Consider the following 13,161-nt stretch of genomic DNA (forward strand, 5'->3'; position numbering starts at 1 on the left):
ATAAGTCTGCCTTACTCCAGGCCCAGCACTCTATTCACTGTGCCACCTAGGATTTATTGAAAGACATGGAAAAGAGTTGCACAAAGTGGAAAGTCATGAATGAACAGAGATGTGCCCCACAGGAACTGACAATGTTAAGAAAATAGCATATGCATTGGAGAATCATGATGGCATTGTGGGTTGATTTTGTACAGCTTTAGACGTGGCATGGCATTGAGCATGGAGATTGACTCTAGAAATAATGTAGATATGGGTTTAAGGCTTAACCCTGACACATAATGGCTATGTGACCCAAGGTAAATCAATTACACTCTCATTACCCCAGGAAATTTTCTAAGAATTTAAAATGAAAAAAAAAAAACAACAGGTGTTCATGTACACTCATAGAAGGAATTTCCTAATTTATATGTCTTTATTTGACTGTAGCCTAACCAGAGCCAGGCAAATATTCTATTTCTCTCTGTTTTTGCAATCCCATATTTCAAAAATTTTGAACTCTCCTTGAGCATCCCAAACCACACTCTCCTTCCCCCTCGACCTCTTAGCTGAAAAATATAGCCTCATACTTAATTGCAAGAGAGAGAAAGAGAGAGAGAGAGAGAGAGAGAGAGAGAGAGAGAGAGAGAGAGAAGAGAGAGAGAGAGAGAGACCACTGGCAGAGCTCATTTCTTCTCTTCACTTCATCTTATATAATACAGATATTTCTTTTCCTTGACTGTATTGAAATGAAGAGGTACACTATCTCCTTAGCAAGCAGCTTTTCCTTAGAAGGAAGGCCTCCTTAAAGCCGAAAGTTTTTTTTCACACCTTTAAATTCATTCCCTCGTGACTTTTCCAACAATTTGCTCAAGAATCCATCCCATTCTCCCCCTTACCTTTAATCTCTCCCTACTAATAGATCTCTCCCTACTACCTATGAAGGTGCCCATGTCTCCTCCATCATTACAAAAACAAATATTATTTTATTACTTCTACTATAATCCTCTCTCTTCCCTTTCATGGCTCAATATCTTGAGAAAACCATCTACATTTGGTATTTCCACTTTATTTTCTTTGACGCACATCTAAACCCTCTGCAATCTGGTTTCTGAACCAATTACCTTATTGAAATATTCCTCTCCATTACCAATAATTTTCTCTTAATTGTCAAATCTAATGTTTTTTTTTTCCTCAATCCTCATCCTTCTTTACCACTCTGCAGAATTTGACACTTGATATCACTCTCTCCTGGTTCTCCTTTTCTCAGTTGTGCTACAATTATACATAATCATCTGCCTCTTGGCTTGAACATGTCTCAAATAGTATCTTTTCCCCAAACCTATTTCTCTTCCCAATTTCCTTATCAGTCTCCAGACCACCACTACCTTTCCTGTAACCCAGACTGGCAACCTCAGTGCCATAGTTGACTCCTCACAGTCACTAACTCCATGTTACCCAGTCTGTTACCATATCTGGTCATTTCTATCTCTACAATATTTTGTTCCTTTGTTCTGTTCCTTCCATTAGATAACTGCAATTCCCATTCAAGTCCTCATTACCTCTCATCTGGGCTATTGCAGTAAGTAGCCTCCTAATAGGTCTCCCTGCCTCACATCTCTCTCTACTCCAATCCATCCTCCACTCATCTACTGAGATGATTTTTTTAAATAAAGACCTGAGATGGCCCCCATTTGCTCAATGAGCTCCACTGAAATTCCATTACCTCCTGTATCAAGATAAACTACTCTATTTAACATTTAAGTCTCTCCATGTTCTACCTTTTCTGTTTTCTTATTCTTTACTCCTTTCCACGCAGTCTGTTGTCCAACAATGCTGGTTTATTTGCAGTATCTCTAATGCAACATTTCATTTCACGTCTTCATGCTTTCACATTAACTGTCCTTTATTCCTATAATATTCTGGCCTCTTACTTCTGCCTCTTAAATTTGATGCCTTCCCCAACTACTAATAACTTCTCCTTCCATGGAAGGAGAAATGGGAAATATGGGATTCCTCCAATCTACTCTGCATATACCTTGTATATAACTAGTTATGTATATGCTGTCTCCCCTATTAGACAGTGAACTCCTTGAGAATAGAGGCTGCATTCTTTCTTTCTTTATAGCTCCAGAATTTAGTACACTGCCTACCTTGTAGTAAATGCTTAATAAATGCCTGTTACTGAATAAGTGAGGAAAATCAGAAGTGTGACACAAATCCAAATATTTTTAATTAATTAATTTGTTTGTTTACTTTTAGTTTACAGGGTTAAATTCCACAATTCCTTGAATTTCACATTTTGTCCCCCTCCCTCTCCTCCCCCCCCACATGGTGGCATATAATCAAATATAGGATCTGTAAATACTTTCACATTATACATTAGTCAGGTTATAAAGATGGATTGTGTAAGATGGAATGAAAAATGGTAAAGAGGACATAAAACTAAACAAGAAAAGGAAAAATATCAGGTATTTTGCTTCCATCTGGATTTAAACTTAGTTCTTTCTAGTTCTTTCTCTGCATGCACACATTTCTCTCCACCATGAGTCTTTTGGGATTGACTTATATCACTGCATTGCTTAGAAGAGTCCAGCCTATCAGAGTTGGTCATCACACACACACATTGTGTCTGTAATTGTGTACAAATTTCTCCTGGTTCTACTCTTCTAACTCAACATCAGTTCGTATAAACCTCTCCAGGTAAAGGTGAAGAACATCTGCCCTTTGTTTCTTATAGCACAATAGTATTCCATAACATGCATATACCACAACTTGTTCAGCCATTCCCCAATTGATGGGCACCCCCTTAATTTCCAATTCTTTGCCACCACAAAAAGAGCTGCTATAAACATTTTTGTACATATAGGTTTTCCTCCCATATCTCTTTGGAATATATCCCTAGGAATGGTATTGCTGGGTCAAATGATATGAAAGTATTTATAGCCCTTTGGGCATAATTCCAGATTGCTCTACAGAAAGGCTGGATCAGTTCACAACTCCACCAGCAATGCATTAGTGTTCCAATTTGCCCACATCCTCTCCAGCATTTCTCATTTTCCTGTTTTGTCATCTTAGCCAATCTGACTGGTGAGATGTGGTACCTCAGAGTTGTTTTGATTTGCATTTCTCTAATCAATAGTGATTTAGAGCATTTATTCATGTGCTTATAGATATCTTTAATTTCTTTCTCTGAAAATTGAATGTTCATATCCTTTGACCATTTATCAATTGGGGAATGACTTGTATTCTTATAAATTTGACTCAATTCTCTGTATATTTTAGAAATGAGAACTTTCTCAGAGACACAGATTATAAAGATTCTTTCCAAATTTCCCACCTCCCTCTTAATCTTGGTTACATTGGCTTTGTTTGTACAGAAGCTTTTCAATTTCATGTACTCAAAGTTGTCCATTTTACATTTTATAATGTTCTCTAATTCTTGTTTAGACATAAAGTCTTTCCCTCTCCACAAATCTGACAGGTAAACTATTCCTTGTTTTAGGAGACTGCTTACAGTATCAACCTTTATATCTAGATCATATACCCATTTAGACTTGATTTTGGTATATGGTATTAGATAATGGTCTATGCCCAGTTTCTGCCATACTATATTCCAGTTTTCCCAGCAGTTTTTGTCAAATAGTGAGTTCTTATCCCCAAAACTAGGGTCTTGGGGTTTAAAACAATAGATTACTATAGTCATCGACTTCTGAATCATGTGTGCCTAATTTATTCCATTGATCCAGTCCTCTATTCCTCAGCCAGTACTAAGTAGTTTTGATGACTGCTGCTTTATTATACAGATTGAAATCTGGTATACCTAGTTCACCTTCCCTAGCATTTCTTTTCATTAATTCCATTGAAATTCTGGACAATTTATTCTTCCAAATGAATTTTGTTACTATTTTTTCTAGCTCTATAAAATAGCTTTTTTGGTAAATTAATTGGTATGGCACTAGATATATAATTTAATTTAGGTAAAATTGTCATTTTTATTATATTAGCTCACCCCAGCCAAAAGAAGTTGATATTTTTCCAATTAGTTAGATCTAATTTTATTTGTGTGAAAAGTGTTTTGTAGTTGTGGTCATATAGGTCCTGGGTTTGTTTTTGGCAGGTAAATTCCCAAATATTTTATAATGTCTACAGTAACTTTAAATGGGATTTCTCTTTCTACCTCTTGCTGTTGAATTTCATTGGAAATACATAAGAATACCAAGGATTTGTGTGAGCTTATTTTATATCCTGAAACTTTGTCAAATTTATTTATTGTCTCAAGTAGATTTTTACTTGATTCTCTAGGATTCTCTAAGTATATCATCTGCAAAGAGTGATAGCTTGGTCTCTTCTTTTCCAAATTTGATTCCTTTGATTTCTTTTTCTTCTCTAATTGCTGCTGCTAGCATTTCTTGTACCAGATTGAATAAGAGGGGTGGTAGTGGACACCCTTTTTCACCCCGATCTTATGGGAAATGCTTCTAGCTTCTCCCCATTATGTATAATATTTGCTGATGGCTTTAAATAGATGCTACCTATTATTTTAAGGAAGGCTCCATTTATTCCTATACTTTCTAATGTTTTTAATAGGAATGCATGTTGTATTTTGTCAAAAGCCTTTTCTGCATCTATTGAGATGATTATGTGGTTTCTGCTAGTTTTATTGTTGATATGATCAATTATATTGATGGTTTTCCTAATATTAAATCATCCTTGAATTCCTGGAAAAAAATCCTACCTGATCAAAGTGTATTATTCTTGAGATAAGTTGCTGTAGTCTTTTTGCTAGTATTTTATTTAGAATTTTTGCATCTACATTCATGAGGGAGATTTGTCTATAATTTCTTTCTCTGTTTGATCTCTTCCTGATTTAGGTATCAGTACCATATTTGTGTCATAAAAAGAATTTGGTAGGGCTCCTTCTTCACTAATTTTCCCAAATAGTTTGTAGAGTATTGGAATCAATTGTTCTTTAAATATTTGATAGAATTCACTAGTAAATCCATCTGGTCCTGGAGATTTTTTTCCTAGGGAGTTGACTGATGGCTTGTTCAATTTCTTTTTCTGAGATGGGGTTATTTAAGTAATTTGCTTCCTCTTTAGTTAATCTGGTCTATTTGTATTTTTGTAAATATTCATACATTTCCCTAAGATTGTCAAATTTATGTGCATATAATTTGGCAAAATAATCCCTAATTATTGTTTTTATTTCCTCTTCATTGGAGGTAGATTCACCCTTTTCATTCTGATACTCATAATTTGGTTTTCTTCTTTCTTTTTTTTATGACATTGACTAAGAGTCTATCAATTTTGTTGGTTTTTCATAGAACCAGCTCTTAGTTTTATTTATTAATTCAATAGTTTTCTTAATTTCAATTTTACTAATCTCTCCTTTGATTTTCAATATTTCTAATTTAGTATTTAATTGGGGATTTTGAATTTGTTCTTTTTCTAGGTTTTTCAATTACATGCCCAATTCGTTTACCTCCTTTTTCTCTAATTTAATCATGTATGCACTCAGGGATATAAAACTTCCCCTAAGAACTGCCTTTAATGCATCCACAAATTTTGGTATGTTGTCTCATTATTATCATTCTCTTGAATGAAATTACTGATAGCTTCTATAATTTCTTGTTTGACCCACTCATTCTTTAGGATTAAATTGTTTAATTTCCAATTAGTTTTAAGTCTGTCTTTCCATGGCCCTTCATTGCATATAATTTTTATTGCATCATGATCTGAAAAGGATGCAATTAATATTTCTGCCTTACTGCATAGAATTGTGAGGTTTTTGTGCCCTAGAATGTGGTCAGTTTTTGCGTATGTGCTATGAACCACTGAGAAGAAAGTATATTCCTTTTTATCCCCATTCAGTTTTCTCCAGATATCTATCATATCTATCCTCTCTAAAATCCTGTTCACCTCCTTAACTTCTTTCTTGTTTATTTTAGGTTAGATTTATCACGTTCAGAGAGGGGGAGATTAAGGTCTCCCACTAGTATAGTTTTGCTATCTATTTCTTTCTCTAATTCCTTTACCTTCTCCTCTAGGAATTTGGATGCTACTTGTTGCATATATGTTAAGTAATGATATGGCTTCATTCTCAATGGTGCCTTTTAACAGGATATAGGTTCCTTCCTTATCTCTTTTGATTAGGTCAATATTTTCTTTTGCTTTATCTGAGATAAGGATTGCTACCCCTGTTTTTTTTTTTACTTTAGCTGAGGCATGATATATTTTACTCCAGCCTTTTACTTTTACCCTTTGTGTATCCTTCTGTTTCAGATGTGTTTCTTGTAAGCAGCATATTGTAGGATTATGATTTCTAATCCATTCTGCTATCTGTCTCTATTTTATGGGAGAGTTCATTCCATTCACATTTACAGTTATGATTGTTATCTGTTTCTTTCCCTCCATCCTATTCCCGCCCCTGGTAATGTTCATATTTCCCCCCCCTTCTCCCTTCCCCCCTTAATAATTTTCCTTTTGACCACCTCCTCCCTCAGTATTCCCTTATCAGCCCCCCTCCCTTTTCCTCCCCTTTCCCCTTACTTCTTCCCTCCCTACTAACCCCCCCTCCTCTTTTGTAACCCTTTCCCCGTCCTACTGCCTGTAGGATAGTTTTATACTTAATGAAGTATGTTATTTCTTCTTCACACAAAGAGTGACAGGAACAAATCTCATGTGAGGCTCCTCTCCCTTCCCTCTTTCTCTCTAAGCTGATACTTTTTGCATTTCTTCTCCATAGCGTCCTATGCTTAAGTGGTTGTTATTCCCTCCTTGCACCAGAACCAGTGAGGGAAAAGCACATAAGATTCCCATCTCCCTCCCTTCTTTTCCTCTGCTATACTGTTTTTATGCCTCTTTGTGTGGCATAATTTACCCTTTTCCACTTCATTCATTCCCTTTCTTCCATTGCAGTCCCTTTTTAGCCCTTAGTAAGATTTTTTTTAATTGTCATTTTCTGTATTTTATACTCATACCCTCTACTTGGCTATAACCAGTTTGCTCTTATCAAATAGCAGGGTGTGTGTGTGTGTGTGTGTGTGTGTGTGTGTGTTTTCCTTTCTATGTCACTGTTGCATCTCGGAATTGGAGGTTGAATTTTCCATCGAGTTCTGGCTTTTTTATCAGGAAGGTCAGGAACTCTGTTATATAATTGAATGACCATCTCTTTGCCTGAAAGAATATGCTCAGTCTTGCTGGGTATGTGATCCTTGGTTGTAACCTGAGCTCTTTTGCCTTCCAGAAAATTGTATTCTACTGCCTCCGATCTTTCAGTGTAGAGGCTGCCAAGTCCTGTGTGATCCTCACTATGGACCCTCGATATTTGAATTGTTTCTTTCTGGCCGCTTGAAATATTTTCTCTTTTATCTGGTAGTTCTGAAGTTTGGCCACAACATTTCGAGGACTTTTCAGTTTGGGATCTCTTTCAGCAGGTGTCTGGTGGATTCTCTCAAATTCTATTTTACCCTCAGGTTCTAGTATCTCAGGCTAGTTTTCCTCAACGAGCTCTTGGAGAATATTGTCCAGGCTCATTTCTTCATCATCATTTTCTGGTAGGCCTATGATTCTCAGATTATCTCTCCTGGATTTGTTTTCCAGGTCAGTTATTTTTTCTTTGAGGTATTTTACCTCTTTTTCTAATTTTTCATTCTCGTTGTATTGTTTGACTAATTTTTGGTTCCTCATCGAGTTATTTGCTTCAATTTGGTTGATTCTAGTTTTTAGCAAATCATTTTCCTTGGTTAATTTTTGGAGCTCCTTTTCCATATCATACACTTTTCTTTTTAGAGATATGTTTTCTTCATTATAATGTTTTACTAATTCTGCTATTTTGGTTTTGAGAGAATAATTCATTTTGTCTTCTCTCTCTGTCATTTGGTTTTCAAAGTTCCTTTTGATCTCATCTAGGAGAGCCTTCTGTGCTTGGAACCCATTCCCTGTTGATGTTTCAGCTATGGATGTGGAGTCCCCATTGTCTCCCTCTGAGTTTGGTTCCTCCCTCTGAGTATAGTAGTACTCCAGAATCTTTGTCTTTGTAGTCTGCTTTCTACCCATTTTGAGGCAGGGCCCTAGCCACACCCTTTCTCTAGGGATCCCAAGCCTTTACTGTAGAGGGTTTTGCCCTGGGCCAATAGTTACTATGTTTTTTTTTGGGGGGGGGGGGGGGTTGGGCAGGTAAGGGTTCCTCTGTCCTTCAGGGTTTTTTGGGGGCTGTTAGGGGCTTTTTTTTTTTTTTTTTTAGATTTCTGGGCTAAGAAGTGGTAGCCCCAGGAGTATTTGCTGTCCAGGACAGGGGCCCCTGTATTTGCTTCTTACCTTGCTCTTTCCAGTCCCAGCCCTTTGGTGATAGGTCTGGTAGTGGCCCTTGTGGTTGGTGGGACGACTTGCTCTCCAAGTTGATCAGGGCCCTTCCGGGCCGTGCCTCCCAGGCCTGCCTCTGCATCTGCTGGCCCGCTTTCCGGGCCTCACAAATCCAAATTTTTTAACATCAAATAAGTACTTGAACATTTATACCACTGTACATATAGTAATTTAATGAAAGATAGTTGTACAACAAAAACTGAATAGTATTCCTAATAGTAAGAAGTAAAACATCAAGTATTAATGTATTCTATCTCTGATCATAGGATCACAGGAGTTATCTAAGTGAATCTCATACTTAATGAAGTATTCTTTCTTCAAGACTGCCATCAAATGATGGTCCAGATACTTTATGAAGACCACCTCTAGGCATATTAAGTTGTTAGGAAGTTTTTGCTTTGTCAAATACTCCCATTGATCCTTGATTGCAATAGGGATGCTACTCCAATGATGCAGATTTCAATCCATGCTTAGCAGCCTATCTTCTGGGTCTCCTGTCCATGTCCATCCATATTGTGGTCACTGGGGTCTACCCTTGGGATTTTACTCATATTTTCTTGACATCATGAGGATAATAGTGGAGGACTGCTCATTGGATGTTTTCCTTATTGCAACCCATGTTCTTTTCTATTAATTTCCTCCTTTGGAGATATCTTCTTTAGTTCTACTCCATAGTTACTTTTTTTGCTTTATGTTGCAGCCTGTTCACACATACCATGTACCTCTCCATCATCCTCTGATACTAATTTTCATTTCACTATAGCATTTCAGAATTCTTAATCATACAACATTGGGCCAAATTTATCTCACTTTAAATTTCACTTATTTTTTTTTTGCCTAGCTATAACCTCTGGAATCTAATCACACTTCCAAATTGAAGAGGCAGCAAGTTAGCACAGTAAAAGGGGTTCTGGGCCTGGAATCAGGAAGACCTGAGTTCCAGCTCAGTGCCAGACACTTACTAGCTATGTGACCTTGGGCAAGGTACTTAACCTCTATGGGTCTCAGTTTCCTCAACTGCAAAATGATGATCATATTAGTGCCTACCTCCCAGGGTTGTTGGGAAGTGCCTGGTGCATAGTAGAAATTTCCCATGTGGTGGGCATTGTTATTATCATTATTATTAGTATTTCAAATACTTGAAATATTTTGCCACAATGCTCCCAAGTTTCCTTTTCTCTAAGCTCATAGGAGCTATTGTATCAAAGAGAATCTAACCTATTTTCTTTGAAGCAGCTAGATGGCACAGTAGGTAGAGCATTGTACCTGGAATCAGGAAGCCCCATTTTCCTGAATTCAAATCAGGTCTCAGATACTTATTAGCAGTGTAAGCCAGTAAGTTACTTAACCTCTGCTTGCCTCAGTTTTACCAAGCATAAAATGGGAATAATAATAACTATCTTGAATGGCTATTGGGAGAATCAAATAAGATGATGTTTAGAAAGATCTCAGGAGAGTGGCTAACACATGGTAGGTGCTATATAAAAATGTGCACCTTTCCCTTCTTCCATTCTGAATGGAAAGAATACAATGCATAACTTATTTTTTAAATTAAATTTTATGTTTATTTTTAGTTTACATCATTTATTTCCACAATATTTTGAGTTACAAATTTTCTCCCTGTCTTTCCCCTACCCACCTCCTCAAAACAGTGATCCCACTATTTACTCCCTGTCCCAATCTGCTCTCTCCTATATCCTCCCCCATCCTTCCTCCAACTTTCTGGTAGGGCAAGATGGATCTCCATACATCAGTGCCTGTATGCCTTATTTACCAGTTGCATGTAAATAATAATAATAATATTTTTAAATATTTGATTTTACAACTTTGAATTACAGATTCTTCCCCTTCCTCCCTTGTCAACCACTCTTACCGGAAAGATAAGCAATTCAATATAGGTTGTACATGTGCAGTTATGCAAAACATTTCCATAGTGGATATATTGTGAAAGGCTGGCTATATTTTCCTCCATTCTATTCTACCCCAACTTGTTCTATTCTCTACTTTGACCCTGTTCTTTTTCAAAAGTGTGTGTTGCTAACTACTCTTCCCCTAATCTGCTCTCCCTTCTATCATCACCCCTCTCATCCTTTTCCCCCCTACTCTCCTGTAGGGCAAGATAGCCAATTTAGTGTGTATGTCATTCCCTCTTTAAGTCAAATTCAATGAGAGTAATACAGTTGACCCATTCCCTTTTGCCTTCCTGTTCTTCCCCACCATTGTAACAGTTATCCCTTGCCTCTTCTATAAGAGATAATTTATCCCATTCTGTCTCTCCCCATCTCCTCTCATTATGCCTCTCTCTCACCTCTCAGTTTTACCCTTTAAATATCATCCCCTCCTATTCAATTTATCCTGTGCCCTCTATGTATATCTGTACACATATATACACACATTCACATATGTATTCATATGCACATATGCCCTCCTATATAGACATATATATGTATGTATACATATACATATATATATATACATACTTGTAGACACACAGTTATATTCCCTTCAACTATCCTCATACTGAGAAAAGTTTTATAAGTTACAATTATTGTTTTTCCATGTAGGCATATAAATAGTTCAACTTTGAGAAGTTCCTTATAATTTCTTTTCCCTGTTTACCTTCTCATGCTTTTCTTGCTTCTTGTATCTGAATGTCAGATTTTCTATTCATGCCTGTTTTTTCATCAAGAATGCTTGAAAGTCCTCTATTTCATTGAATGAACATATTTTCTCCTCAAACATGATACTCAGTTTTGCTGGGTAGGTGATTCTTGGTTTTAATCCTAGCTTCTTTTACCCCCAGAATATTATATTCCAAGTCCTTAGATCCCTTAATATAGAAGCTGCTAGATTCTGTGTTATCTTGATTGTGTTTCCACAATATTTGAATTTTTTCTTCTTGGCTGCTTGTAATATTTTCTCCTTGTTCTCAGAACTCTGGAACCTGGCTATAATATTCCTAGGAGTTTTCTTTTGGGGATCTTTTTCAAGAGTTGTTTGTTGAATTCTTTCCATTTCTATTTTGCCTTCTGGTTCTAAAATATCAGGGCAATGTTCCTTGAGAATTTCTTGAAAGATGATTTCTAAGTTCTTTTTTGATAATGGCTTTCAGGTAGTCCAATAATTTTAAATTCTCTCTCCTGGATCTATTTTCCAGGTCAGTGGTTTTTCCAGCGAGATACTTCACATTGACTTCTATTCTTTCATTTGTTTGGATCTGTTTAACAGCATCTTAATTTCTCATAAAGTCATTAGTCTCCCTTTGCTCCAATCTAATTCTGAAGGAATTATTTTCTTCTGTGAGCTTTTGAAATTCTTTTTCCATATGGTAAATTTGGCTTTTTAAGGCATTCTTCTCCTCATTGCCTTTTAGAGCCTCTTTTACCATTTGAGTTAATCTATTTTTAAGGTGTTATTTTATTCAGTAGGGTTGTTGACTCTCTTTTCATGATTTTCTTGCATGATTCTCATTTCTGTGCCCAGTTTTTCCTCCACTTCTCTTACTTGATTTTCAAAATCCTTCTTGAGCTCCTCCATGGCCTGTAACCAATTCATATTTTTTTCTTGGAAGTTTTTGGTGCAGGTGTCCTGATTATGTTGTCTTCCTCCCATTGCATGCTTTGATCCTTTCTGTCCCTAAAAAAGGAATCTAAAGTTGGATTGCTTTGCTTTGCTTGCTCATGTTGCCACTCAATTACTTGAGTTTTACTTTGCCACAGTAGAACTCTGCTTCCAGAGGGGAGAGCTTTGTCCCAAATCATCGGGGTTTTTGAAGCTATCAGAACTATTAGGAGGTCACCATCCCTGTATCCCCCACAAACTCTGGCTCACTGGTCAAACATCTCAGGACCACCACCCAATACCATGATTCAGATCCAGGCAGGTTAAAGCAAGAGTGATTTCCCTCTGAATGGTTGCTTGGCCACCCTATGATCTGCAGGCCAGGAGCTTTGAAGCAGCCACATGGAGGTAGCTGCAGGGCTGCCGCACTTCCGCCACTTCTACCTCCAGGGACAGGGGCCAGACTTGGTCCTCCATCCCCACCCCACCCCCAACCCCAGTTCCAACAGAGTTCTACACTGACCTCTCACTTTTTCTTTGGCACTATGGAATCCACCACAGGTGCTGGTGATCCACTCTCCCAAAGTCCACTGCAGCTACTGGTTGGGGCCTCCCAGTGCACTGCAACAAACCCTTCCTGCCCGCCTGCCGTCAGTAAAAGATTTTTTTCTCTCTGTCATTTTGTGGGTTCTGTAGCTCTAAAACTTGTTTAGAGTCACATTTCATAGTTATTTGAGGTGGTTATGAGGGGAGCTCACAGAGTTTTCCTGCTTCTACTCCACCTTCTTGGCTCCACCCCTCCATAGCTTCTAAAAGAAGGAAATGTTAGTACTTTTCCTCACTCTTCTTTGTACCAGCTTTTGTTTTATGTGTTTGTTTCTGCATCTAAAATATATAAGCCTTTTAAGACATCTTTGTTTTCTAAAGACCAATTATTTGTTTTGGAAGTATAGGAATTCACTTATCTTAGTGCCTAATGTTGCCTATGTACAACATTTGACTTGGGGTTATTGCTGTTATTTCCAAATCTTCTGTATTCTAATATAGATAGATAAAGTATTTATTTAGTGTGCCAGGCATTATGTTAATCACTACGGATCCAAATACGAGGAGGAAAAAAGAAAACCAGTCCCTGCTCTCATGCAGCTTACATTCTAGTGAAAGAAGACACTAAGTCAGAGGAGTCTTCAAACCTAGTGGTGGGGAGGGGAAAAGAAGGATACCCGGAAGGGGTGGGAGGGGAAACTCAAGAAATAG

Source organism: Petaurus breviceps, unplaced genomic scaffold (genome assembly GCF_028583685.1).
Source record: "Petaurus breviceps papuanus isolate PSGF00001 unplaced genomic scaffold, PetGlider_PUasm1.0 126, whole genome shotgun sequence".
In the NCBI taxonomy this organism is placed as follows: domain Eukaryota; kingdom Metazoa; phylum Chordata; class Mammalia; order Diprotodontia; family Petauridae; genus Petaurus; species Petaurus breviceps.